At 49.3% G+C, this 27,766-nt stretch overlaps 1 long non-coding RNA gene across 2 annotated transcripts; it reads left to right on the top strand.

Moving 5' to 3' along the window:
• The first annotated feature begins 31 nt into the window (after nt 1–31).
• Nucleotides 32–27,378, top strand: LOC136792139 (uncharacterized). Of its 2 annotated transcripts, XR_010835453.1 has the most exons (6): nt 32–159; nt 411–743; nt 926–1,035; nt 1,979–2,046; nt 8,843–8,919; nt 10,249–10,649. It is a non-coding gene; the product is annotated as an uncharacterized lncRNA (long non-coding RNA). The 2 variants fall into 2 exon arrangements; XR_010835454.1 differs by lacking the exons at nt 8,843–8,919; nt 10,249–10,649 and adding an exon at nt 27,317–27,378.
• Nucleotides 27,379–27,766: the final 388 nt, after the last annotated feature.

Here is a 27,766-nt window from a genome sequence, read left to right on the forward strand (position 1 = left end):
CGGCGGCGCCAGAGACGCGGACGGGTCAAAGGTCGTGCGTCCTCAGCCCCGCACCTGACGCGCGTGCGTTTGGTGGACGCGGAGGTCTGGGTGCCTGCGAAGTGCGTGGTGTGGCCGGGCGCTGGGGTCCAAGGGGGACTGGCTGGTCGGCGGAAGCCGGTAAGTGCGGGTCCGCAGGCGTCCGGGCGTCATCTTCCGCCTACTCCAGGCAGTGGCGGTCTCGGGTCGCCGCGGCGGAAGGGCGGGGACTGGGCTAGGGGTGAGCCCGGGCTGGGAGCGGCTGCCGTCCGAACGTAGTGTCCGGGCCGGGCCGGCCGTTTCTCAGTGCGGACCCGGGATCCTCAAAGAAAAAGGGAGTGAGGATAAAGGGAATGTAGAGTTGAGGGTTTGTTTTTCCTTTGTTTCCCCAGTGTGGAAAGGAATGGAAGATGTTCACTGCACCTGCACGTGACCCCAAAATTTAGTCGGGAAGCTGGGTGTTTCACCTCCAGTGAAAGCAAGTGGGAGTGATAGGAGAGGCTTGGAAAAAGATCGAGCAGGGGAAGAGAGAGATGTCGGCATCTTCTCTCCCTCCTGCATAAGACCGTTCCAGTATGTAATCGCTGACCTGGAGAAATAATGCTCGAGTACAGAGTACGGGGCAGAGTTCCAGGTGTCACTGTGCACCCAACCCCCACGAGCTTTGTGATTCATCGCAAATGGCCGATCCGGAAGGATGAGTAAACTCCGCAAGTACAGTCGTGGTACAGTATTTGTTGAAGTGCTCAAATTGGACTTGAGCCTGGGTGGGTCTGTCCCTTCAGGAAGCAGCCGTTGGGCTCTTACTTTAAGGGACTCGAGAAGTCTTGTCAGCTCCCAGCAGTAGAAACTTTGATCTTTTAACGCCCCGATCTTCGGCCATTTGTAATACGTGTTTAATTAATAGTCACAGGACATAAGTGACCGTGGTGCTCAATAGTTTGGATAAGATGATTCCACTCCAGAAAAACACGGCTAGCATCAGGAATACCTGTGTTTTGGCTCATGTTGACCATGGTAAGAATCTGTTCCAAATGGCTTATTTTCATTGATTAAGTGCTGCGTCTCCGCATGTGTCAGTGGAGTGATGTTCTGGGCAGATGAGAGTGATGCTTGCTAAGCTGCAAGTCTTATTTCCTTTAAAAGTGTGCTGTGGGAGGAACACAGCTAAGTAATGATTGTTATTCTTCTATGTAGTATATTTTGTTGTCGTTTAAACGAAAAGTTGAGTTTTTAAGTATTTGTATTTTTAAGTATTTTGAAATGGCTTTGTAATATAACACGTCTGTAGCCTTGACATAATAACCTCAGAACCTGTGTTACATGATTCTGCTTAACTCGTGCGATGTTTTTTGTTTTTGTTTTTTTGTGGTACGGGGGTCTCTCAATGTTCTGGCCTCTCCCGTTGCGGAGCACAGGCTCCGGACGCACAGACGCACAAGCTCACGGACCATGGCTCATGGGCCCAGCCGCTCCGCGGCATGTGGGATCTTCCCAGACTGGGGCACGAACCCATGTCCCCTGCATCTGCAGGCGAATTCTCAACCACTGCGCCACAGGGGAAGCCCTGTGAGATGTTTTATATTTTGATTGGTACAGTGGTTTGTCTTATCACTTAAGACTGTGCATTTTGCTCTGTGTAAATTATGCCTCAATTAAAAATATTTTTCGGTCCTTAAAAAAAAATGTTGCTTGACGGATTTTAAAGTGAGGTTGATCCGCAGGGTTGGCAGTACAGATTACAGCACTGTGGAGTGCTGGAATCTGTGTCCTTCCAGATGATGTTTTGTTCAAAGTTCTAATTAACATGCCCGTTGTATCTCACTTCACTTAGTATAGGTAAATAGGAAATATTTACTAAACCAGTTCTATGGTTAGATGTTAAGTTTGTTGATACAATCTACCCACCATACCCTTTAAAAAAAGAAATCGATTTAAATTTTTATTGTTACTTTAACAGGAAAAACTACTGTGGCTGACTCTCTTATATCTAGCAATGGAATCATCTGCAGTCGCCTGGCAGGCAAGGTATGTTCTATTTGATATATACCTGCATTTCAGTAAGTATTAGCAAATCTACAATGTGATGAGTCCTTCGTTGTGTTCTTAAAGATCGAAAAAGTATGAAGTATAGTTCATGCATCTAAGAAACTGCCAGTTCGTTTAGCAAGATAAAATAGATTGTTGAGAAAAAGTTATGTCTAGATTGCTTTATGTTACTTTATATTAATATTTTATAAGTGCAAGAATGAGTTTTTGCAACCAGTCATTTGATAACCTGGCATGACTGTGGAAAATTTCACAGGTGGAAGAGATGCTTCACAGTGGGTAATAATGTGGATAAAATGCATAAAGGCTAATTTGTGGATTGTGCTTGATTTGAGTGGAACGTTTGCCTATACTGAGAGAGAAAAAGGTGCAGGTAGAAAAAATGTATCAGATTACAAAGACCTTGAAGGCTAACCTAAGTACCAGAGAAGGTTTCTGAAGCCTGAGGGTCATGATGAAGATCATTTTTTAGGAAATGAAATGATAGAGACCTTTGTTTTTAACTGTGAACTGAAAGAAATTGGAATAATTTATTTGCAGTAGAAAGGTAGAGATGTTCCTCCTTCAGTGAATTTACAGTATACTCATCTGGATTTATCAGGTGACTGGTAACATAGAGAAGAGGAGATAGAGAAGCAAAACTGAATTTAAAAAGTTAGACCTAAGATACTGAAAGAAGACTTGGGGATTTGAGGCACGTTGGGTGAGGAACTGGCCCAAGAAACTGTCTATGGAAGGCTGAAAAACCTGGGTTGAATGAAATAATAAGGTGCTTTTATTTTTCCCAGTTGACAACTGAGAAAAAGTACAATAACTCTAAAGTGAGTAGATGAAAAGAAATAATAAACCATAAATTAATGAAGTAGAAAAGATCAATGACGCCACAATTTGTTCTTCACAATGATTAATACATCTAACAAATATGATACAGTGATGGTGGACACGTCATAATACATTTAAAGAGTGAATCATAATGTAAGCTATGGACTTTAATTAATAATAGTGTATGTGGGCTTCTTTGGTGGTGCAGTGGTTGAGAATCCACCTGCCGATGCAGGGGACACTGGTTCGCACCCCGGTCCGGGAAGATTCCACATGCCGCGGAGCGGCTGGGTCCGTGAGCCATGGCGGCTGAGCCTGAGTGTCCGGAGCCTGTGCTCTGCAATGGGAGAGGCCACAACAGTGAGAGGTCCGCGTGCTGCAAAAAAAAAAAAGTAATAATAATAATAATAATAGTGTATGGATATTGGTTCATACATTGTAACATATACCACACTATACACTAATATAAGATGTAGCTAATAGGGGGAACTGTGTGTGGGAGGGGATGCTTGGGAACCTCTTTACTTTCCAGTCAATTTTTCTTTTTTTTTTTTTTGTGGTACGCGGGCCGCTCACTGTTGTGGCCTCTCCCGTTGCGGAGCACGGGCTCCGGACGCACAGGCTCACAGGCCACGGCTCACGGGCCCAGCCGCTCTGCGGCATGTGGGATCTTCCCACACCAGCTCACGCACCCGTGGCCCCTGCATCAGCAGGCAGATTATCAAGAGCTGCGCCACCAGGGAAGCCCGTCCGATGTTTACTGAACATCTGCTAATTTCGAGGTATTTTGCTAGCTATGTCAGAAGGTAGAGATTTATGCACAGGGCACCAGCCCACTATATAGAGAGCTGATTTGGGGGTTGAGGCAGCACAACATGAGCCAGGGAAAAAGTAGACTCTGAGGGTTGAGAGAGCTGGAGGGTCGGGAAGCTAGTAATGGGTTAAGAAAAGGGCTTTATAACAGTGCTAGAGATGACCCCTGAAGGGTGATTCAAGATGGCAGATGGGGACACACATTTCAAGTGGGAATAGTGTCAGCAAGGGGAGAATGAAATGTATGTGACCAAAGCACGGGACATGAGAGGGGGACAGGGATGCATGGTGCTTAGCTTCTCACAGGCATTGCTTTCATACCACAGCATTGCCTCCTGCTAAGCCCGCGCTTGGTTTCAGACTCCTTCTTAGTTCACGCAGCCACAGCAAACTGATAGGATTGGGAGTGTGAAATAAAACCTATATACCCTCCTGAAGGTGAGGGAGTAGGAGAGAAAAGTGAAGAGGTAGGCTGGGCTGTATCTTAAAGAGCCCTTCATGCCAGCTAGGCACTAGGATATGGGTTAAGTGCTCCAGCTCTGGAGTTAGACAACCTGAGTTCAAAACTCCATTTCCAGTTACTTGGCCTTTTTGAGCTTCAGTCTGCAGCCTCTGTGTAGTGGAATAAAAACCAAACGCGCCTTATCGCATTGTGAGGATTAAATGATGATAATGAGAAGCCCTTGGCAGGTGCGTGCTTTACCATGAAGATGATCATTGGCATTTATGATTAGGTAATAGGGTGCCATAGGGAGAAGAGAATAAACCAGGGTTGTTGTAATCAAATAGTACATTAGTAAGAATGGTCCGGTGGAAGTGTTTTGGATGGATTGAAAGGCAGAAAAGACGTTAGGTGGCTATTGCCATTGGTATAATAGTTGAAGTGAAGTAGTTACGGGAACTGAAAGGAGAGGCAGTGGATCACTTTGTAAGTGAAGGCAACTGAGACTGAGTTTTGTATACAAATCTGGTGACTAACCCTACCCTATGAGTCTGTGTAATGATGCTGCTCACATTTTGAGGACATGAAGTTTGACAAAAGTATGTTTTTTTGCTTTGTGAGTTAAATCATGCGGCAAGTCAGTGGCATGTGTGTGTACAGCAAATTCCTTTCAAATTTACTATTAAAAAGTATGTTAAGATAATACTATCCTAGAAAACCTGTGATTCATTTATTCATTCAACAGATAATTCATTGAACGTTTCTTACATGCCAAGACTTGTTCTGGTCCTAGGGATACAGTTGTGAATAAAGCAAAGTCCCCGCTTTCTTGACACTTGCATTTTGGGGGGATATATGCTCGCCGTACTTAGAATGTTCCACTCCATTGGAAGCAGGAAAGTGACGCTCTAGGGTTATACGCTGATACGTAATATTTACATGGCAAGCACTTAATACGGTACTAAAGGTTCAAATGGGTACTAGAGTATCGTAAGAATTTCTTTTTATCATTAGAGTAGATTCCTGGGTTTATGTGTGAACATAGATACTAGGTAGCCTTGGTCACTGCAGTGTAGCTGATGCCCTCCATTGACTTGCAAACAGTAGGAGATATGGGTAAATTTCGTGAATGTCTTTGCCAAATGGGTATTTTCTTCCCACAGTTTAACTGGCAAAAGCCAGCTGAGGCCATACATGGGGAAATATGGCAAAAGATAATGTTCCATTGCCTTGTGGTGATGTTTTACCCAGTATATCATTCAGAGGACAAAATGATTGCTGTGCTATCTTTTTGTCATGCTGAGCTATCAAGAGTTTACGTTTATAGGCCTGGACACAGTTATGGATATCTGATGACTGATGCAATCATTACAATAAACTTGATCAAATTCTTTGTCGGACAGATTTGAGTAACTGTAAAAGTTGTTTGTCAGTTTTTTGTGTTTTTTTTTTTTTTTGTGGTACGCAGGCCTCTCACTGTTGTGGCCTCTCCCGTTGTGGAGCACAGGCTCCAGATGCACAGGCTTATGGGCCCAGCCGCTCTGCGGCATGTGGGATCTTCCCACACCAGCTCACGCACCCGTGGCCCCTGCATCAGCAGGCAGATTATCAAGAGCTGCGCCACCAGGGAAGCCCGTCCGATGTTTACTGAACATCTGCTAATTTCGAGGTATTTTGCTAGCTATGTCAGAAGGTAGAGATTTATACACAGGGCACCAGCCCACTATATAGAGAGCTGATTTGGGGGTTGAGGCAGCACAACATGAGCCAGGGAAAAAGTAGACTCTGAGGGTTGAGAGAGCTGGAGGGTCGGGAAGCTAGTAATGGGTTAAGAAAAGGGCTTTATAAGAGTGTTAGAGATGACCCCTGAAGGGTGATTCAAGATGGCAGATGGGGACACACATTTCAAGTGGGAATAGTGTCAGCAAGGGGAGAATGAAATGTATGTGACCAAAGCACGGGACATGAGAGGAGGACAGGGATGCATGGTGCTTAGCTTCTCACAGGCATTGCTTTCATACCACAGCATTGCCTCCTGCTAAGCCCGCGCTTGGTTTCAGACTCCTTCTTAGTTCACGCAGCCAGAGCAAAGTGATAGGATTGGGAGTGTGAAATAAAACCGATATACCCTCCTGAAGGTGAGGGAGTAGGAGAGAAAAGTGAAGAGGTAGGCTGGGCTGTATCTTAAAGAGCCCTTCGTGCCAGCTAGGCACTAGGATATGGGTTAAGTGCTCCAGCTCTGGAGTTAGACAACCTGAGTTCAAAACTCCATTTCCAGTTACTTGGCCTTTTTGAGCTTCAGTCTGCAGCCTCTGTGTAGTGGAATAAAAACCAAACGCGCCTTATCGCATTGTGAGGATTAAATGATGATAATGAGAAGCCCTTGGCAGGTGCGTGCTTTACCATGAAGATGATCATTGGCATTTATGATTAGGTAATAGGGTGCCATAGGGAGAAGAGAATAAACCAGGGTTGTTGTAATCAAATAGTACATTAGTAAGAATGGTCCGGTGGAAGTGTTTTGGATGGATTGAAAGGCAGAAAAGACGTTAGGTGGCTATTGCCATTGGTATAATAGTTGAAGTGAAGTAGTTACGGGAACTGAAAGGAGAGGCAGTGGATCACTTTGTAAGTGAAGGCAACTGAGACTGAGTTTTGTATACAAATCTGGTGACTAACCCTACCCTATGAGTCTGTGTAATGATGCTGCTCACATTTTGAGGACATGAAGTTTGACAAAAGTATGTTTTTTTGCTTTGTGAGTTAAATCATGCGGCAAGTCAGTGGCATGTGTGTGTACAGCAAATTCCTTTCAAATTTACTATTAAAAAGTATGTTAAGATAATACTATCCAGAAAACCTGTGATTCATTTATTCATTCAACAGATAATTCATTGAACGTTTCTTATATGCCAAGACTTGTTCTGGTCCTAGGGATACAGTTGTGAATAAAGCAAAGTCTCTGCTTCCTTGACACTTGCATTTGGGGGGGATATATGCTCGCTGTACTTAGAATGTTCCACTCCATTGCAAGCAGGAAAGTGGCCCTCTAGGGTTATACGCTGTTACGTAATATTTACATGGCAAGCACTTAATACGGTAATAAAGGTTCAAATGGGTACTAGAGTATCGTAAGAATTTCTTTTTATCTTTAGAATAGATTCCCGGCTTTATATATGAACATAGATACTAGGTAGCCTTGGTCACTGCAGTGCAGCTGATGCCTTCCATTGGCTTGCAAACAGTAGGAGATATGGGTAAATTTCATGAATGTGTTTGCCAAATGGGTATTTTCTTCTGACAGTTTAACTGGCAAAAGCCAGCAATGGCTATATGTGGGGAAGTATGGCAAAAGATAATGTTCCATTGCCTTGTGGTGATGTTTTACCTGCACCTCCACCTGCTTTCCTGTCAGCTACCTCAATTCCATAAACAGCAGCGAGGAGGGTCCTGCTACAGGTTTGTGGCTTGTCTCACAAAGCCATGGTCAGGCAGAATATTCTATTTGAATTCGGTTGTTCAGGTTGCAAAAAAGCCTTACACTACTGGTACTTCTTGAACGGAATCCGAAAATTGGTGTCAGATCATTTCTGTCCTTTCCATTGCTTGTGGTAGGAGATAAGGTAAATGCGGATTAACCACCTGGGAGGTTCTTAACATCTGGAGAAAGAGTATTCCTTTCATGTCAGGAGATACCGTTATAGAGATAAATACTATTAAATTTCATATAGCATTTTAATACACGATGGACTTTCTGGAGTTACTTGTTAAGGCAGCAGAGGAGAGCGTTTTGAGTACTCATGGGTGAGCAGAGCCATTGGATAGAGCAGTGGCCTTTGAGTGAGGGTGATTTTGCCCTCACCCTTCCCCCAGCACGTTTGACAATGGCTGGAGACATTTTCCTTGGTCACATCTGGTCGGGGCGGTGCTGCAGGCATCTAGTGGGTAGAGGCCAGGATGGTACCACATATCGTACAAGGCACAGGACAGCCTTTCCCCACCACCCCAAAAGAATGAGCTGGCCCAAAATGTCAATAGTGTGCTATGGAGAAACCTTGGATAGAGGCTGAGGACTGAAGAGAGGCTGAGGTTGTCCGATGTACTCTCACGTCAGGTAGTCAGTCACATTTGCCAGACTGTTGTGTGGCCCTGCCCCTTTCCCAGAATCTGTAGCAGGCACGTTGATGCCAATGCTTGTCATGTCCTTGGGGTGCGAAACCCTTGGGGGCTCCTGAAAGTCCTAAACACAGGAAGGAGTGATTTAGGAGGGTGACGTGGGAGCAGAGAACTTTAGGAAGAACAACATTGTCCTCATGTGTTTGGGAAATGTGCCAGATGGAAAAGAGATGAGGTGTGCCCTGGGGTGTCCCATTCCAAAAGGCAGACTGGGACTGATGCGTGCCAGGGAGTCAGATTGTGAATTTGATATAGACTGCTGTAGCAACGAGCAATGCCTTGATCTGTCTAGAGAGTGCTGTGTTGTCTGTCACTGCAGAGTTCGTGTATAGGCTGATGCCCACTGATTGGTGATATGATAGAGGGTGGCTGATATAAAGGATGCTCTTAAGATATTGTGATTCTACCCTACTTTTACGATTGTTTCCCAGGATTCGGAGCTCCTCGTTCGTGAGCTGCAGAGCTCCTTGGATGTCTGCTCTGACATGTTTCATCCATTGACATGTGCCACTCGTTTTTTAGGTACAAAACAAAGAATGGCTTTGCACAAAGCCCGAAGGGATACTCTGAAAGAATGATGGGAAAGGAATAATGCATAGGTATGTATTTGCATTTACTTTCTCCAAATATTTGAGACAGGGTAGCTGGTCAGTGGCTGCTTTCTCGTGCTCGAGCCCTTACAATGTGATCACCTCAGAATGTTACAGGGATTGGAGCCTGTCGGAGCCTGTCTCTGCCCATGGCCCCTAGTTTCTTCTTGTCATGGCTGTAGATACTGTGTAAGACCCTTGTCTTTTCCTCCTGCTCACAGCAGACATTGAGTAACATCTAGCTGTTACTGACATGCGTATTTCACAGTATAGTACTTTAGAAATGAGAAAGGTTTACTTATTGTGGAAACCAGTGTCGGCACCTGGCAGTGTTAGTGTCACTTGGTATTGTGTTTCCCACAGCTGCCATCGTAACTGTCATTGCCTGGTGACTCCCTAGGGTTTGAAAAGAATTCTTCCTTGGATCTTAGGTGATAGTGGTACATTCCTTCATTCATTTATTCGTTCAGGAACTTTTCTCAGCACCATGTATGTGCCATTTACTTTTCACATGTACAGTGAACGACACAGACAAAATTCCTGCCCCAGTGAACTGTATATTGTGATGTAATTGGCTTACGGTGAGGCCTGGCCATTGGTAGCGTTTAAAATCTCTCCAGATGATTCTCATGTACAGCGAGGTTTGGGAATCACAGTTATCGATGAAGCACTTTGGGAATTGCAAAGGCACTACAGAAATAAAAAGTGGCTATTGGTATTCCTTCACTATTCCTGCATTTTTCCTGCCTGCATCAGGACTGTTGTGCAAGTGCTGATCATTTTCTTTTCAGCCCTTTTCGCTGTTTGCCTAGACCCTTTATCCCTGTTTCTAGCTTAACACCCTACCTCCTTCTTGTCTTTCAACCTGCCATCCATCATCAGTTTGGGATTTATCCTAAACTTGGTCGGAAGCCATTGCAGGGTATAAACAGAGAAGTGGTGTTAGCAGAGATGCCTTTTTCAGACACCATACTGGCTACTGTAATAGAATGCAAAGCAGGGGACGGGAGTAGATTTGGGAAGACTCATTAGGAGACTGGCTTTGTGCACAGTGGTGGCCTTGGAGAATGGAGTAAAGGAGGCGGGTTAGAGTCATAATTGGAAGGTTACTCATGGCTTGGAGGTGAATAGGAGTTAGTGATAAATTGGTTATGGGGAATATGGATTAAGGATGTATAATTGGGTAAATGGAGGTGCTACTTAGTGCAATGGGAAAAATATTCTGCCCACATATTGGCCTGATAAACACCTTCTCACCCTTTAGACCTTGAATCAGAGATTCTTTCTTGTGTTATTATATTTTATTTTATTTCATTTTTTTTTGGTCTTTGATGCCAGCTTGCAGGATCTTAGTTCCCCAACCACGGAGTGAACCCAGGCCGCCTGAACTGGAGGCACAGGGTCGTAACCACTGGACCACTGGGGAATTCCCAGCAGAGTTTTTTTTATTTCTTTTTTTTAAATATAAGTTTTAATTACTTGATGAATTAATTTTTGGTTGCGTTGGGTCTTCGTTGCCACGCGTGTGCTTTCTTTAGCTGTAGCGAGCAGGGGCTACTTCTCGTTGCGGTGCACGGGCTTCTCACTTCAGTGGCTTCTCATGTTGCGGAGCACGGGCTCTATGCACGCAGACTTCAGTAGTTGTGGTGCATGGGCTCAGTAGTGGTGGCTCGCAGGCTTAGTTGCTCCGCGGCATGTGGGATTTTCCCGGACCAGGAAGCAAACCCATGTCGTCAGCATTGGCAGGCGGATTGATTTTTTGTTTTTAAACATCTTTGTTGGAGTATAATTGCTTTACAGTGGTGTGTTAGTTTCTGCTGTGTAACAGAGTGAATCAGCTATATGCATACCTGTATCCCCATATCCCCTCCCTCTTGCATTTCCCTCCCACCCTCCTGATCCCACCCCTCTAGGTGGTCGCAAGGCACTGAGCTGAACTCCCTGTGCTATGCAGCTGCTTCCCACTAGCTAGCTATTTTACATTTGGTATTGTATATATGTCAATGCTACTCTCTTATTTCGTCCCAGCTTACCTTTCCCCCTCCCCGTGTCCTCAAGTTCATTTTCTATCTGCGTCTTTATTCTTGCCCTGCCTGTAGGTTCATGAGAACCTTTTTATAAAATAGATTCCATATATATGTGGTAGCGTATGGTATTGGTTTTTTTCTTTCTGACTTACTTCACTCTGTATGACAAACTGTAGATATATCCACCGCACCTCACTACAAATAGGTCAGTTTCATTTCTTTTATGGCTGAGTAATATTCTTTTGTATGTATGTGCCACATCTTCGTTATCTATTCGTTGGTAGATGGACACTTAGGTGGTTTCCATGTCTTGGCTATTGTAAGTAGTGCTGGCAGGCGGATTGTGACCCACTGAGCCACCAGGGAAGTCCCCAGAGACTATTTCTTAAGGGAGGCCTTCCTCAAGCCCCATCAGTCTCTTCCCTGCTGACAGAGACTCCCACGGAGTTACTGGAGCCCACTTGCGTTTGTCCATACCCTCGGTAGAGGACGTGGCAGTGACCAGGTGTCGGAGGAGAACCGGGAGCCGCCGCTGCTGCAGCAAAGAAAATCAGAAGTGATCAGTCACTTCTGCTGTGCACAGTCTCCTGCCAGCATCTCCCTCTCTCAAGTCTCTCCCAGTTTCTGGCTGAAGACCTTTAATCTACTTGACAACCCAAACACAGCCTTTGCCCATCACCTCTAGGAGTCCCTAGAGAAGGGACACTGGCTGCAAGAGCAATTCCTAGAGCCTACGGCTGCAGCCGATGAGGAAGTCTCTTGACCGTTTCCAGGGAAAACGGTAGAGCCCGAGAGTCATCGCGCTCATGATCCTCTCCATCTCTCCCTTCCACAACAGAGAAAACATTTCTTGCAGCCTGTCACTTCTGAGGCTTTCATGCAAATGCCTGTCAAGGCTTGAAGAGAATACTCTAATCTAACTTGGTTAAGAACCCCTCCCACGTTAGGCTCCGCTCCTGGGCCCCATTTATACTGCCTGTCTCAGCCACACTGAACTCTCGCCCTCGGATACTTGTATCTAGAGTAGAACAAGGCCGAATACTGAGGCAGAGTGATCCGGAGACTCAGAACCGGGTTCTGGGTACCAAATCTCGGCTCACATCAACCCAGCCTCCTGGGACACCATCTCCTCAGCCCTCCAGTCTCACTAGCACTTCCTCACCCCCCTTGGTTCTTCCGGCCTTCCCACGAAGAGGGCACCACCCTCTCCCCTAGTACTCAGCAGCTCCGTATGGGATGTGTCTGAGGGGACCCGTATATAGATGTCGTCTACATGAGAGCACAGAGGTGCCTGGGTTTGAAGGTGCGGTTCCAGAGTGGCCCTCTTCCTCAAACTGCTCCATTTACCATCTGCCAACAAAAAATGCCCTTGTCTTTTGCTAAGGGGCCAATGAGGAAAAGATGTGAATGGAAGCATCCTGTAGCCCAAGGCGTTAGGCTCCCTTTATAAAGATCAGGAGCTTCCTGCACACTAGTCCAGGGATGAGCTTTCTGTCATCCTCAGCAGTGAGCACGGTGGGATCCTGAAGGTGTCTCAGGTCACTGGCATCACGTACATCTGGGAAAGCACTCAGGTGTACGTACTGGGCAAGACCCACAGAAACATGTGGCAGCCCGGTGAGGTTGTGTGTACCCCATGCCTCTTGCACAGATGCCCGGTCTGGGTGTACCTCGTGCACTGCCCAGCCAGGGAACAGAGAACAGGTTTGAGTAGATATAGAGGATCTGGTAAGACATCCTCTCTCAGGCCACCAAAGAGAATGGTATCTGGTGAAGAACCGGCAGGGAAGTTTCTCTGAGGGGAGCGTGTTTCCACAGTTAAACTGCCGTGGAATCTGTGAGGTCATATAAGGAACCCTCGACTTGAGGGGCAGGCTTCAGCAGGAGGGGCAGTTCTGTGGAGGAGAGCAGGGTGGAGGCAGAGGCACTCTGCCTGGCCCCTCACACCTGGGCCTCCCCACCCATGCCCTGCTGTAGTCGACACCCCACGTGGGGCGTGCCGGTGGGCTGGAACAGCCCCAGGGGCCCGGGAGGGCAAGAGAGACCCACATCCTGAGATTGGCTTGAGAGGCATGATGAACGTTGAAAGAGACAGCTAGGTTGTACGGCCCTGACCCTAAGAGGCAGAGATTTGTGTGGACTGGGGAATCAGGGAAGGCTCCTCGGCAGTGGGCCTGAAGGACAAGTGACGTTTGGACCCATGGGGAGGAGAGGGAAGGCATTCCAGCTTGGAAGAGTAAAAGCAAAGACACACTCTTCTCGACCTTGTCCTGCCCCAAATATAAGTTCATAGCACCCTGCCATTTTCATGCCTGAGGCCTCAAGAAGACCCAGAGGTGAAGGGGCCTGCCCAGTGTTACACAGGGAGTGGAGAGGTGTTGTGCTCGATGGTTAGGTTCAGGTTGGGGCCCCGGATTTACAGCTGATAGGAACGTGAGGACAAGCTCATGCCGTTTCAAACATTTCCAAGTGTTGACTGAGAGAGACGTCAAAGGTGCAAAATAGGGGTGCTGAATGACCTCACCAAGTGGGAATGGTGGGCCCATTTTAATACGAAATTCGAAGCGAGTTCGTGACACAAGGACATCACAGGAAATGGCAGCATAGTCATGACACTCCCCCCTCCCCTAGAAGTAAAAATCACTAGAGTCCTCTCTCTCTCCTCCGTGAAAGGATGAGATAAAGGGCTCAGCAGCAGCCCCCGTGAAGGACGTGGTCGACACCGCGAAGAGGTGTCACTGAGACGGTTTGGTCCGACTCGGAGAAGGAAAGAGACAACTCTGCCCTTGGCCTGGTCAGGCCCACAGAAGGGAACCCCATTTGGGGCAGCCGTTGATAGTGCGGCAGTGTGAGAGAACCTTCTTCAGGAGGGGACTCCCTGTTGCAGACCTTGCAAAAGCCCACACGGGACATTCGTTTACTGGGGCTGTTGCACAGGGCGTGCGCCCGGAGGTGGGGCCACCGTGCTTGCGAATCACAGCACCTCGTAATCGTTAGCTGAGTGAACGCTGCAATCGCCGGAGCTTGGGTCTGGAGCAACCGAGATTCTTGGTCCGACTCTTCCAGAGCGCGCTTTCTCTTGGGAGCTCGTCTGGGGCCTGGCTTCTCTGCTTGGGCCTTTGCTGGCGTGGCCAAAGGAGCATCCCCGTGGGCCCGGTAGCCACCAAGCAGGCAGTCTGTCTCCCCGTGCCAGGCCAACTGCGTTCCTCCACACCCTCGGTAGAGGACGTGGCAGTGACCAGGTGTCGGAGGAGAACCGGGAGCCGCCGCTGCTGCAGCAAAGAAAATCAGAAGTGATCAGTCACTTCTGCTGTGCACAGTCTCCTGCCAGCATCTCCCTCTCTCAAGTCTCTCCCAGTTTCTGGCTGAAGACCTTTAATCTACTTGACAACCCAAACACAGCCTTTGCCCATCACCTCTAGGAGTCCCTAGAGAAGGGACACTGGCTGCAAGAGCAATTCCTAGAGCCTACGGCTGCAGCCGATGAGGAAGTCTCTTGACCGTTTCCAGGGAAAACGGTAGAGCCCGAGAGTCATCGCGCTCATGATCCTCTCCATCTCTCCCTTCCACAACAGAGAAAACATTTCTTGCAGCCTGTCACTTCTGAGGCTTTCATGCAAATGCCTGTCAAGGCTTGAAGAGAATACTCTAATCTAACTTGGTTAAGAACCCCTCCCACGTTAGGCTCCGCTCCTGGGCCCCATTTATACTGCCTGTCTCAGCCACACTGAACTCTCGCCCTCGGATACTTGTATCTAGAGTAGAACAAGGCCGAATACTGAGGCAGAGTGATCCGGAGACTCAGAACCGGGTTCTGGGTACCAAATCTCGGCTCACATCAACCCAGCCTCCTGGGACACCATCTCCTCAGCCCTCCAGTCTCACTAGCACTTCCTCACCCCCCTTGGTTCTTCCGGCCTTCCCACGAAGAGGGCACCACCCTCTCCCCTAGTACTCAGCAGCTCCGTATGGGATGTGTCTGAGGGGACCCGTATATAGATGTCGTCTACATGAGAGCACAGAGGTGCCTGGGTTTGAAGGTGCGGTTCCAGAGTGGCCCTCTTCCTCAAACTGCTCCATTTACCATCTGCCAACAAAAAATGCCCTTGTCTTTTGCTAAGGGGCCAATGAGGAAAAGATGTGAATGGAAGCATCCTGTAGCCCAAGGCGTTAGGCTCCCTTTATAAAGATCAGGAGCTTCCTGCACACTAGTCCAGGGATGAGCTTTCTGTCATCCTCAGCAGTGAGCACGGTGGGATCCTGAAGGTGTCTCAGGTCACTGGCATCACGTACATCTGGGAAAGCACTCAGGTGTACGTACTGGGCAAGACCCACAGAAACATGTGGCAGCCCGGTGAGGTTGTGTGTACCCCATGCCTCTTGCACAGATGCCCGGTCTGGGTGTACCTCGTGCACTGCCCAGCCAGGGAACAGAGAACAGGTTTGAGTAGATATAGAGGATCTGGTAAGACATCCTCTCTCAGGCCACCAAAGAGAATGGTATCTGGTGAAGAACCGGCAGGGAAGTTTCTCTGAGGGGAGCGTGTTTCCACAGTTAAACTGCCGTGGAATCTGTGAGGTCATATAAGGAACCCTCGACTTGAGGGGCAGGCTTCAGCAGGAGGGGCAGTTCTGTGGAGGAGAGCAGGGTGGAGGCAGAGGCACTCTGCCTGGCCCCTCACACCTGGGCCTCCCCACCCATGCCCTGCTGTAGTCGACACCCCACGTGGGGCGTGCCGGTGGGCTGGAACAGCCCCAGGGGCCCGGGAGGGCAAGAGAGACCCACATCCTGAGATTGGCTTGAGAGGCATGATGAACGTTGAAAGAGACAGCTAGGTTGTACGGCCCTGACCCTAAGAGGCAGAGATTTGTGTGGACTGGGGAATCAGGGAAGGCTCCTCGGCAGTGGGCCTGAAGGACAAGTGACGTTTGGACCCATGGGGAGGAGAGGGAAGGCATTCCAGCTTGGAAGAGTAAAAGCAAAGACACACTCTTCTCGACCTTGTCCTGCCCCAAATATAAGTTCATAGCACCCTGCCATTTTCATGCCTGAGGCCTCAAGAAGACCCAGAGGTGAAGGGGCCTGCCCAGTGTTACACAGGGAGTGGAGAGGTGTTGTGCTCGATGGTTAGGTTCAGGTTGGGGCCCCGGATTTACAGCTGATAGGAACGTGAGGACAAGCTCATGCCGTTTCAAACATTTCCAAGTGTTGACTGAGAGAGACGTCAAAGGTGCAAAATAGGGGTGCTGAATGACCTCACCAAGTGGGAATGGTGGGCCCATTTTAATACGAAATTCGAAGCGAGTTCGTGACACAAGGACATCACAGGAAATGGCAGCATAGTCATGACACTCCCCCCTCCCCTAGAAGTAAAAATCACTAGAGTCCTCTCTCTCTCCTCCGTGAAAGGATGAGATAAAGGGCTCAGCAGCAGCCCCCGTGAAGGACGTGGTCGACACCGCGAAGAGGTGTCACTGAGACGGTTTGGTCCGACTCGGAGAAGGAAAGAGACAACTCTGCCCTTGGCCTGGTCAGGCCCACAGAAGGGAACCCCATTTGGGGCAGCCGTTGATAGTGCGGCAGTGTGAGAGAACCTTCTTCAGGAGGGGACTCCCTGTTGCAGACCTTGCAAAAGCCCACACGGGACATTCGTTTACTGGGGCTGTTGCACAGGGCGTGCGCCCGGAGGTGGGGCCACCGTGCTTGCGAATCACAGCACCTCGTAATCGTTAGCTGAGTGAACGCTGCAATCGCCGGAGCTTGGGTCTGGAGCAACCGAGATTCTTGGTCCGACTCTTCCAGAGCGCGCTTTCTCTTGGGAGCTCGTCTGGGGCCTGGCTTCTCTGCTTGGGCCTTTGCTGGCGTGGCCAAAGGAGCATCCCCGTGGGCCCGGTAGCCACCAAGCAGGCAGTCTGTCTCCCCGTGCCAGGCCAACTGCGTTCCTCCACACCCTCGGTAGAGGACGTGGCAGTGACCAGGTGTCGGAGGAGAACCGGGAGCCGCCGCTGCTGCAGCAAAGAAAATCAGAAGTGATCAGTCACTTCTGCTGTGCACAGTCTCCTGCCAGCATCTCCCTCTCTCAAGTCTCTCCCAGTTTCTGGCTGAAGACCTTTAATCTACTTGACAACCCAAACACAGCCTTTGCCCATCACCTCTAGGAGTCCCTAGAGAAGGGACACTGGCTGCAAGAGCAATTCCTAGAGCCTACGGCTGCAGCCGATGAGGAAGTCTCTTGACCGTTTCCAGGGAAAACGGTAGAGCCCGAGAGTCATCGCGCTCATGATCCTCTCCATCTCTCCCTTCCACAACAGAGAAAACATTTCTTGCAGCCTGTCACTTCTGAGGCTTTCATGCAAATGCCTGTCAAGGCTTGGAAGAGAATACTCTAATCTAACTTGGTTAAGAACCCCTCCCACGTTGGGCTCCGCTCCTGTGCCCCATTTATACTGCTTGTCTCAGCCACACTGAACTCTCGCCCTCGGATACTTGTATCTAGAGTAGAACAAGGCCGAATACTGAGGCAGAGTGATCCGGAGACTCAGAACCGGGTTCTGGGTACCAAATCTCGGCTCACATCAACCCAGCCTCCTGGGACACCATCTCCTCAGCCCTCCAGTCTCACTAGCACTTCCTCACCCCCCTTGGTTCTTCCGGCCTTCCCACGAAGAGGGCACCACCCTCTCCCCTAGTACTCAGCAGCTCCGTATGGGATGTGTCTGAGGGGACCCGTATATAGATGTCGTCTACATGAGAGCACAGAGGTGCCTGGGTTTGAAGGTGCGGTTCCAGAGTGGCCCTCTTCCTCAAACTGCTCCATTTACCATCTGCCAACAAAAAATGCCCTTGTCTTTTGCTAAGGGGCCAATCAGGAAAGGGTGTGAATGGAAGCATCCTGTAGCCCAAGGCGTTAGGCTCCCTTTATAAAGATCAGGAGCTTCCTGCACACTAGTCCAGGGATGAGCTTTCTGTCATCCTCAGCAGTGAGCACTGTGGGATCCTGAAGGTGTCCCAGGTCACTGGTATTACTTACATCTGGGAAAGCACTCAGGTGTACGTACTGGGCAAGAGCCACAGACACATGTGGCAGCCAGGTGAGGTTGTGTGTACCCCACGCCTCTTCTGCAGGTGCCCGGTCTCGCTGTTCCTCCTGCACCGCCCAGCCAGGGAACAGAGCACAGGTGGGAATACATGTAGAGGATCCGGTCACACATTCTCTCGCAGACAACCAAAGAGATTGGTCTCTGGTGGAGAACCGGTAGGGAAGTTTCCCTGAGGGCAGCAAAGTTTGTTTGCACAGTTACACTGCCATGGAAACTGTGGAATGCCGGTGAGGTCCTCACTAGCCAGTGAGGTCATCCTATGGAACCTGTGACTTGGGGGTCAGGCTTGAGGAGGAGGGGCAGTTCTGTGGAGGAGAACAGGGTGGAGGCAGAGGTACTCTGCCTGGGCCCTCACACCGGGGCCTCCCCACCCATGCCCTAGTCTAGTAGACACCCCACGTGGGGCATGCCGGTGGGCTGGCACAGCCCCAGGGGCCACAGGAGGGCAAGAGAGACCCACATCCTGAGATCGGCTTGAGAGGCAAGATGAACGTTAGGAGGCAGCTGCTAGGTTGTATGGCACTGACCCTAAGAGGCAGAGATTTGTGTGGACTGGGGAATCAGGGAAGGCTCCTTGGCAGTGGGCCTGAAGGACAAGTGACATATGGACCCATGGGGAAGAGAGGGCAGACATTCCATTTTGGAAGAAGAATAGCAGAGACACACTCTTCTCGACCTTGTCCTGCCCCAAATATAAATTCATAGAACCCTCACATTTTAACACCCGAGGGCTTAAAAAACCCTAGAGGTGAAGGGGCCTCCCCAGTGTTAACACAGGTCGTGGAGAGGTGTTGCGCTCAATGGTTAGGTTCATGTTGGGCCCCCGGATTCCCAGCTGATAGGAACGTGAGGACAAACTCATGCCGTTTCAAACATTTCCAAGTGTTGACTGAGAGAGACGTCAAAGGTGCAAAATGGGGGTGCTGAATGACCTCACCAAGTGGGAATGGTGGGCCCATTTTAATACGAAATTCGAAGCGAGTTCGTGACACAAGGACATCACAGGAAATGGCAGCATAGTCATGACACTCCCCTCTCCCCTAGAAGTAAAAATCACTAGAGTCCTCTCTCTCTCTCCTCCGTGAAAGGATGAGATAAAGGGCTCAGCAGCAGCCCCTGTGAAGGACGTGGTCGACACCGCGAAGAGGTGTCACTGAGACGGTTTGGTCCGACTCGGAGAAGGAAAGAGACAACTCTGCCCTTGGCCTGGTCAGGCCCACAGGAGGGAACCCCATTTGGGGCAGCCGTTGATAGTGTGGCAGTGTGAGAGAACCTTCTTCAGGAGAGGACTCCCTGTTGCTGACCTTGCAAAAACCCACACGGGACATTCGTTTACTGGGGCTGTTGCACAGGGGGTGCGCCCGGAGGTGGGGCCACTGTGCTTGCGAATCACAGCACCTCGTAATCGTTAGCTGAGTGAACGCTGCAATCGCCGGAGCTTGGGTCTGGAGCAACCGAGATTCTTGGTCCGACTCTTCCGGAGCGCGCTTTCTCTTGGGAGCTCGTCTGGGGCCTGGCTTCTCTGCTTCGGCCTTTGCTGGCATGGCCAAAGGAGCATCCCCGTGGGCCCGGTAGCCACCAAGCAGGCAGTCTTTCTCCCTGTGCCAGCCCAACTGCGTTCCTCCACACCTCGGTAGAGGACATGGCAGTGACCAGGTGTCGGAGGAGAACCGGGAGCCGCCGCTGCTGCAGCAAAGAAAATCAGAAGTGATCAGTCACTTCTGCTGTGCACAGTCTCCTGCCAGCATCTCCCTCTCTCAAGTCTCTCCCAGTTTCTGGCTGAAGACCTTTAATCTACTTGACAACCCAAACACAGCCTTGGCCCATCACCTCTCTGAGTCCCTGGAGAAGGGACCCTGGCTGCAAAAGCGATTCCTAGGGCCTACGGCTGCAGCAGATGAGGGAGTCCCTTCACCTTTTCCAGGGAAAACAGTAGAACCCGAAAGTCATTGCAAGCATGATCCTCTCCATCTCTCCCTTCCACAACAGAGAAAACATTTCTTGCAGCCTGTCACTTCTGAGGCTTTCATGCAAATGCCTGTCAAGGCTTGGAAGAGAATACTCTAATCTAACTTGGTTAAGAACCCCTCCCACGTTAGGCTCCGCTCCTGGGCCCCATTTATACTGCTTGTCTCAGCCACACTGAACTCTTGCCCTCGGATACTTGTATCTAGAGTAGAACAAGGCCGAATACTGAGGCAGAGTGATCCGGAGACTCAGAACCGGGTTCTGGGTACCAAGTCTCGGCTCACATCAACCCAGCCTCCTGGGACACCATCTCCTCAGCCCTCCAGTCTCACTAGCACTTCCTCACCCCCCTTGGTTCTTCCGGCCTTCCCACGACGAGGGCACCACCCTCTCCCCTAGTACTCAGCAGCTCCGTATGGGATGTGTCTGAGGGGACCCTTATATAGATGTCGTCTACATGAGAGCACAGAGGTGCCTGGGTTTGAAGGTGCGGTTCCAGAGTGGCCCTCTTCCTCAAACTGCTCCATTTACCATCTGCCAACAAAAAATGCCCTTGTCTTTTGCTAAGGGGCCAATGAGGAAAAGATGTGAATGGAAGCATCCTGTAGCCCAAGGCGTTAGGCTCCCTTTATAAAGATCAGGAGCTTCCTGCACACTAGTCCAGGGATGAGCTTTCTGTCATCCTCAGCAGTGAGCACGGTGGGATCCTGAAGGTGTCTCAGGTCACTGGCATCACGTACATCTGGGAAAGCACTCAGGTGTATGTACTGGGCAAGACCCACAGAAACATGTGGCAGCCCGGTGAGGTTGTGTGTACCCCATGCCTCTTGCACAGATGCCCGGTCTGGGTGTACCTCGTGCACTGCCCAGCCAGGGAACAGAGAACAGGTTTGAGTAGATATAGAGGATCTGGTAAGACATCCTCTCTCAGGCCACCAAAGAGAATGGTATCTGGTGAAGAACCGGCAGGGAAGTTTCTCTGAGGGGAGCGTGTTTCCACAGTTAAACTGCCGTGGAATCTGTGGAATTCCGGTGAGGTCATATAAGGAACCATCGGCTTGAGGGGCAGGCTTCAGCAGGAGGGGCAGTTCTGTGGAGGAGAGCAGGGTGGAGGCAGAGGCACTCTGCCTGGCCCCTCACACCTGGGCCTCCCCACCCATGCCCTGCTGTAGTCGACACCCCACGTGGGGCGTGCCGGTGGGCTGGAACAGCCCCAGGGGCCACGGGAGGGCAAGAGAGAACCACATCCTGAGATTGGCTTGAGAGGCAAAATGAACGTTGAAAGAGACAGCTAGGTTGTACGGCCCTGACCCTAAGAGGCAGAGATTTGTGTGGACTGGGGAATCAGGGAAGGCTCCTCGGCAGTGGGCCTGAAGGACAAGTGACGTTTGGACCCATGGGGAGGAGAGGGAAGGCATTCCAGCTTGGAAGAGTAAAAGCAAAGACACACTCTTCTCGACCTTGTCCTGCCCCAAATATAAGTTCATAGCACCCTGCCATTTTCATGCCTGAGGCCTCAAGAAGACCCAGAGGTGAAGGGGCCTGCCCAGTGTTACACAGGGAGTGGAGAGGTGTTGTGCTCGATGGTTAGGTTCAGGTTGGGGCCCCGGATTTACAGCTGATAGGAACGTGAGGACAAGCTCATGCCGTTTCAAACATTTCCAAGTGTTGATTGAGAGAGACGTCAAAGGTGCAAAATAGGGGTGCTGAATGACCTCACCAAATGGGAATGGTGGGCCCATTTTAATACGAAATTCGAAGCGAGTTCGTGACACAAGGACATCACAGGAAATGGCAGCATAGTCATGACACTCCCCTCTCCCCTAGAAATAAAAATCACTAGAGTCCTCTCTCTCTCCTCCGTGAAAGGATGAGATAAAGGGCTCAGCAGCAGCCCCCGTGAAGGACGTGGTCGACACCGCGAAGAGGTGTCACTGAGACAGTTTGGTCCGACTCGGAGAAGGAAAGAGACAACTCTGCCCTTGGCCTGGTCAGGCCCACAGGAGGGAACCCCATTTGGGGCAGCCGTTGATAGTGTGGCAGTGTGAGAGAACCTTCTTCAGGAGGGGACTCCCTGTTGCCGACCTTGCAAAAGCCCACACGGCACATTCGTTTACTGGGGCTGTTGCACAGGGGGTTTGCCCGGGAGGTAGAGACTGCTTGGACTACCATTTTAGAAGTTGGGCCACCCTGGTTGAGAAGCACAGCACCTTGTACTCCTAAAGTGCTTGAATCAGCGGGTGCCCGTTAGGACAGACAAAGTCAGGCCTCATTGGAGCAGACTGCCTTTGGGAGTGGTAGAAGGTGAAGTGTGAAGGGGAATGCTCTGGAGGAGGTTTGTCGTGGCAGGTGGGCCAGCATGAGACCATTCAGCTTCTCCAAGGCTCCAGAGATGACTTGGCTGGGAGCATCCCTGTGATGTGGTGCGGGGACTCCAACCTTAACAGGACCTGGCTGGGCATCTGGGGGAGGCGGAATAAACGGTTTCTTAACTTCGGAGAGTGAGAGACTCACCTGGGGAGTTCCGCAAAAGCACTTTAAAAGACTTGTACCTGGATTCTTGAGACAACCCTCAGAAAACTTATCTAGATGTGGAGTAGGGCTCAGGAAGCTGCAACTTTGTGTGTGTGTGTGTGTGGTACGTGGGCCTCTCACTGTTGTGGCCTCTCCCGTTGCGAAGCACAGGCTCCGGACGCGCAGGCTCAGCGGCCGTGGCTCACGGGCCCAGCCACCCCGCGGCATGTGGGATCTTCCCGGACCAGGGCATGAACCCGTGTCCCCTGCATCGGCAGGCGGACTCTCAACCGCCGCGCCACTAGGGAAGCCCCAAGCTGCACTTTTAATAAGCTTCCTGGGCAGTCCCACCACACTGGTCCATGGATAGAGTGACCAAATTATTGTGTCTTCTGGGTTGCTTTGGGGAGTCAAAGTGGGCAATATTAAAACTGCAGGAGGCATACATATGAACAGGGAATATTGAAGGCAAACAGAGGGGTATAATTATTCTATGCATGAATCAGATTTGAGAAAAGCTAGCCTGGTGGTTAAAGAACACAACCCTTAGGACAGACAGCTCAGATTCTGTCCTACTTACTTGTGTCATTTTGACCAAGTTCTTTTCTCCTTCTGTTTCTTCATATGGAAAAGAGCTATGGCTGTACATTTAGCACAATATTCTCTTTTGGCAAATTTGCTCTGGGTCCATTTTTGTTCTCTTCAACTTAATCCTTTCCAGTGTGCAAGCATTTTTAAGTCGTCTGATGAAGTATTACATTTGACTTTCAACTGTTCATTACTTTGGGCAAAGCTTCTATAGTGCTGCAGAGACTAGAACCTATGCAGAGATAGTGAGAGGATGCTATAAGCTTATTCTGCCGGTTTATAAAAAAGTTTAATCTTTTCTCCTCTTCCTCCACCTGCCACCAAGAGATGAGAAAGAAGGCAGAGCCTGGAAATGCACAGCAAGCAATACTTCTGTGTCAGTTTGACTTTATTCCTCTGCCAGTACTTCCCAGAGACATTTCACCAAAAGTGCCTAAGCTTGCCATGGCCCTTGTGAACAAAAGTTCTCTCTATTGCTAGTCACATCCCTTTATCCTTCTCCCGGGGGCTTAATGGATGTTTGGGGGCAGGAAATAAAATTTAATACAGTGAAGTGTATATTCTTATTTAGTTGGGTTGGGGTGAGGCTTGGTCATTGGTAGTTTTTAAAATCTCTCCAGATGATTCTAATGTACAGCTAGGTTTGAGAATCACAGTTATAAATGAAGCACTTTGGGAATTGCAAAGGCATTGCAGAAATCAAAAGTGGCTATTGGTATGCCTTCACTACTCCTGCATTTTCCTGCGTGCATCAGGACTGTTGTACAAGTGCTGATCATTTTCTTTTCAGCCCTTTTCGCTGTTTGCCTAGACCCTTCATCCCTCTTTCTAACCTGACACCCTCCCTACCTCCTTCTTGTCTTTCAGCCTGCAGTCCATCAACTGTTTGGGATTTATCCTAAACTTGGTGGGAAGCCATTGCAGGGTATAAAGAGAGAAGTGGGGTTGGCAGAGATGCCTTTTTCAGACACCATACGGGCTAGTGTAAGAGAATGGCTAGGAGGGGGCAGGACTGGATTTGGGGAGATTCATTAGGAGACTGGCTTTGTGCACAGTGGTGGCCTTGGAGATAGAGTAAAGCAGGCAGGTTAGAGTCGAATTTGGAAGGTTTGTGATGGCTTGGAGGTGAATAGTAGTTAGTGATGAATTGGATGTGGGGAATGTGGGTTAAGGGTGTGTAATTGTTAAATGGAGGTGCTACTTACTGAAATGGGAAAAATTTTCTCCTCACATATTGGCGTGATAAACACTTTCTCACCCTTTAGACCTTGAATCAGAGATTCTTTCTTGTTTTATTTTATTTTATTTCATTTTTATCTGGGCTGCGATGCCAGCTTGCAGAATCTCAGTTCCCCAACGAGGGATTGAACCCTGGCCCCCTGAAGTGGAGGCACGGGGTCCTAACCACTAGACCACCGGACCACCGGGGAATTCCCAGCAGAGATTTTTTTTCTTTCTTTTCTTTCTTTTTTTAATATAAGTTTTAATTAATTGATTAATTATTTATTTATTTTTGGTTGCGTTGGGTCTTCGTTGCCACGCGTGTGCTTTCTGTAGTTGTGGCGAGCAGGGGCTGCTCTTCATTGCGGTGCACGGGCTTCTCAGTGCAGTGGCTTCTCATGTTGCGGAGCACGGGTTCTATGCGCGTGGACTTCAGTAGTCGTGGCGCATGGGCTCGGTAGCGGTGGCTCGCGGGCTTAGTTGCTCTGCGGCATGTGGGATCTTCCTAGACCAGGGAGCAAACCCATGTCCCCTGCCTTGGCAGGCAGCTTCCTTTTTTGTTTTTGTTTTTAAACATCTCTATTGGAATATAATTGCTTTACAACGGTGTGTCAGTTTCTGCTGTATAACAAAGTGAATCAGCTATATGCATGCCTATATCCCCATATCCCCTCCCTCTTGCATCTCCCTCCCACCCGCCTGATCCCACCCCTCTAGGTGGTCACAAGGCACTGAGCTGAACTCCCTGTGCTGTGCAGCTGCTTCCCACTAGCTAGCTGTTTTACATTTGGTATTGTATATATGTCAATGCTACTGTTTTACTTCGTCCCAGCTTACCCTTCCCCCTCTCCGTGTCCTCAAGTCCATTCTCTACGTCTGCGTCTTTATTCCTGCCCTGCCCCTGGGTTCAACAGAACCTTTTTTTTTTCTTTTTAAGATTCCATATACATGTGTTAGCATACGATATTTGTTGTTCTTTTTCTGACTTACTTCACTCTGTATGACAGACTCTAGGTCTATCCACCTCACTACAAATAGCTCAGTTTCATTTCTTTTATGGCTGAGTCATAGTCTATTGTATGTATGTGCCACATCTTCTTTATCTATTCGTCTGTCGATGGACACTTAGGTTGCTTCCCGGTCCTGGCTACTGTAAATAGTGCTGGCGGGCAGATTCTGTCCCACTGCGCCACCAGGGAAGTCCCCAGAGATTATTTCTTAAGGGAGGCCCTCCTCAAGCCCCACCAGTCTCTTCCCTGCTGACACAGACTCCCACAGCCTTATGTAACTGCTCCTTCATAGCACCATACACAGTTTTAATTTCACACACATTTGTAAGTTCCCTTTCTATAACCTTCTGTTCTCCTGAACCTTTCCCTCCTGCCTCATCATTTTATCTCCAGTGCCTGCCAGTGCTTGGCATATCTTAGGGGCTCAGTAAGTGTCTGTTGAATCCATAATTGGAGACAGAGGACAAGGCTTAGGAAGGAAGATCAAGGCTTTGTTTACTACATGTTGAGTAGAAGATGCCCTTAAGTCATCCGAGTGGGCATGTGTTTTGCGCAGTTGGTGTGAGGTTGGGATGCCTTTGGAGATGATCATCGCTAATATTTTAAACCATGGGAGTGAATAAATTTGTGAGGGAGGATGTGTGAAATTAGAAGGGAAGAGGGTCCTCGGCTAAGGTGCACCCTCAACATGTGAGGGGAGGAGGTGAAACCAGCAAAAGAGACTGAAAAGCAGGGGTAGGGAGAAAAACTGGAAGAGTGTGTGGTCGACGAACCCAGGGAAGAGAGAGATCACGGAAGAGGGGAGGCTCAACCATGCCATGTGCTGCCAGCCAAACAAGATTGAGGACAGACAGGTCATTGTCTCGTAGGTTGAGCAACTTCGAGATAATTGGTGACTTTAATCAGAGCAGTTTGGGGAGAGTGGCGGAGGGGGAGGCCAGGCCGGAGTAGGCTGAGGAGTAAAGAGTTAGTACCTCTGAGAAGAGCATCCTTGGCAAGCTTTGTGGTTTTTAGAGGGGACCATGTTTGCTTAGAATAAATAAATTAACAGTTATCTCTGGGACATGGGATTTTGATTTTCTTCGTTTTACTCCTGTTGCTCTACCTTCAAATTATCTTTAGAATGTGACCACTTCTCACTACCTCCCCTACTATCTCTCCATCCTGAGCCACCATCATCTCTGACATCGGTGACTGAAGAGCCTTCTCCTAACTGATCTGCCTGTGTCTACCGTGGCCCCCACAGTCTGTTTTTCATCCAGCAGTCACCGTGATCATGGGGAATGTGATCAGTCATGCCACTCCTCTCCTTAAAAGCCTTCACTGGCTCCTATCGTGAAGAGCTAACAAAGCCCGCAGAGCGTTGTTCAAGGCCATTCAGGGTCTGACCACCAGATGGAAAAGAGATGAGGTGTGCCTTGGGGTGTACCATGCCAGAAGGCAGACTGGGACTGATGCGTGCCAGGGAGTCATTCTGAATTTGATATAGACTGCTGTAGCAACGAGCAATGCCTAGATCTGTCTAGAGAGTACCGGGTTGTCTGTCACTGCAATGTTCCTGTATAGGTTGATGCCCACTGATCGGTGATATGATAGAGGGGGGCTGATATAAAGGATGCTCTTAAGATATTGTGATTCGGGCTTCCCTGGTGGCGTAGTGGTTGAGAATCCGCCTGCCAATGCAGGGGACACGGGTTCGTGCCCCGGTCCAGGAAGATCCCACATGCCGCAGAGCGGCTGGGCCCGTGAGCCATGGCCACTGAGCCTGCGCGTCCGGAGCCTGTGCTCCGCAACGGGAGAGGCCACAACAGTGAGAAGCCCGCGTACCACCGAAAACAAAAAAAAAGATATTGTGATTCTACACTACTTTTACGATTCTTTCCCAGACCTCGGAGCTCCTGGTTCGTGAGCTGCAGAGCTCCTTGGAGGTCTGCTCTGACATGTTTCATTCGTTGACATGTGCCGCTCATTTTTCAGGTACAAAACAAAGAATCGCTTTGCACAAAGCCCGAAGGGATACACTGAAAGAGTTATCAGAAAAGAATAATACATAGGTATGTATTTGCATTGACTTTCTCCAAATATTTGAGACAGGGTAGCTGGTTAGTGGCTGCTTTCTTGTGCTCGAGCCCTTACAATGTGATCACCTTGGAATGTCATAGGGATTGGAGCCTGTCGGAGCCTGTCTGTCTCTGCCCGTGGCCCCTAGTTTCTTCTTGTCATGGCTTTAGATACTGTGTAAGGCCCTTGTCTAGGCACATGGCTTCGGTAGTTGCAGCACGTGGGCTCAGTAGTTGTGGTGCACGGGCGTAGTTGCTTCGTGGCATGGCATGTTGGATCTTCCCGGACCAGGGCTCGAACCCGTGTCACCTGCTTTGGCAGGTGGGTTCTTAACCACTGCGCCACCAGGGAAGCCCTACCTGTCAT

This window comes from Kogia breviceps, chromosome 11 (genome assembly GCF_026419965.1).
Source record: "Kogia breviceps isolate mKogBre1 chromosome 11, mKogBre1 haplotype 1, whole genome shotgun sequence".
Classification (NCBI taxonomy): Eukaryota; Metazoa; Chordata; class Mammalia; order Artiodactyla; family Physeteridae; genus Kogia; species Kogia breviceps.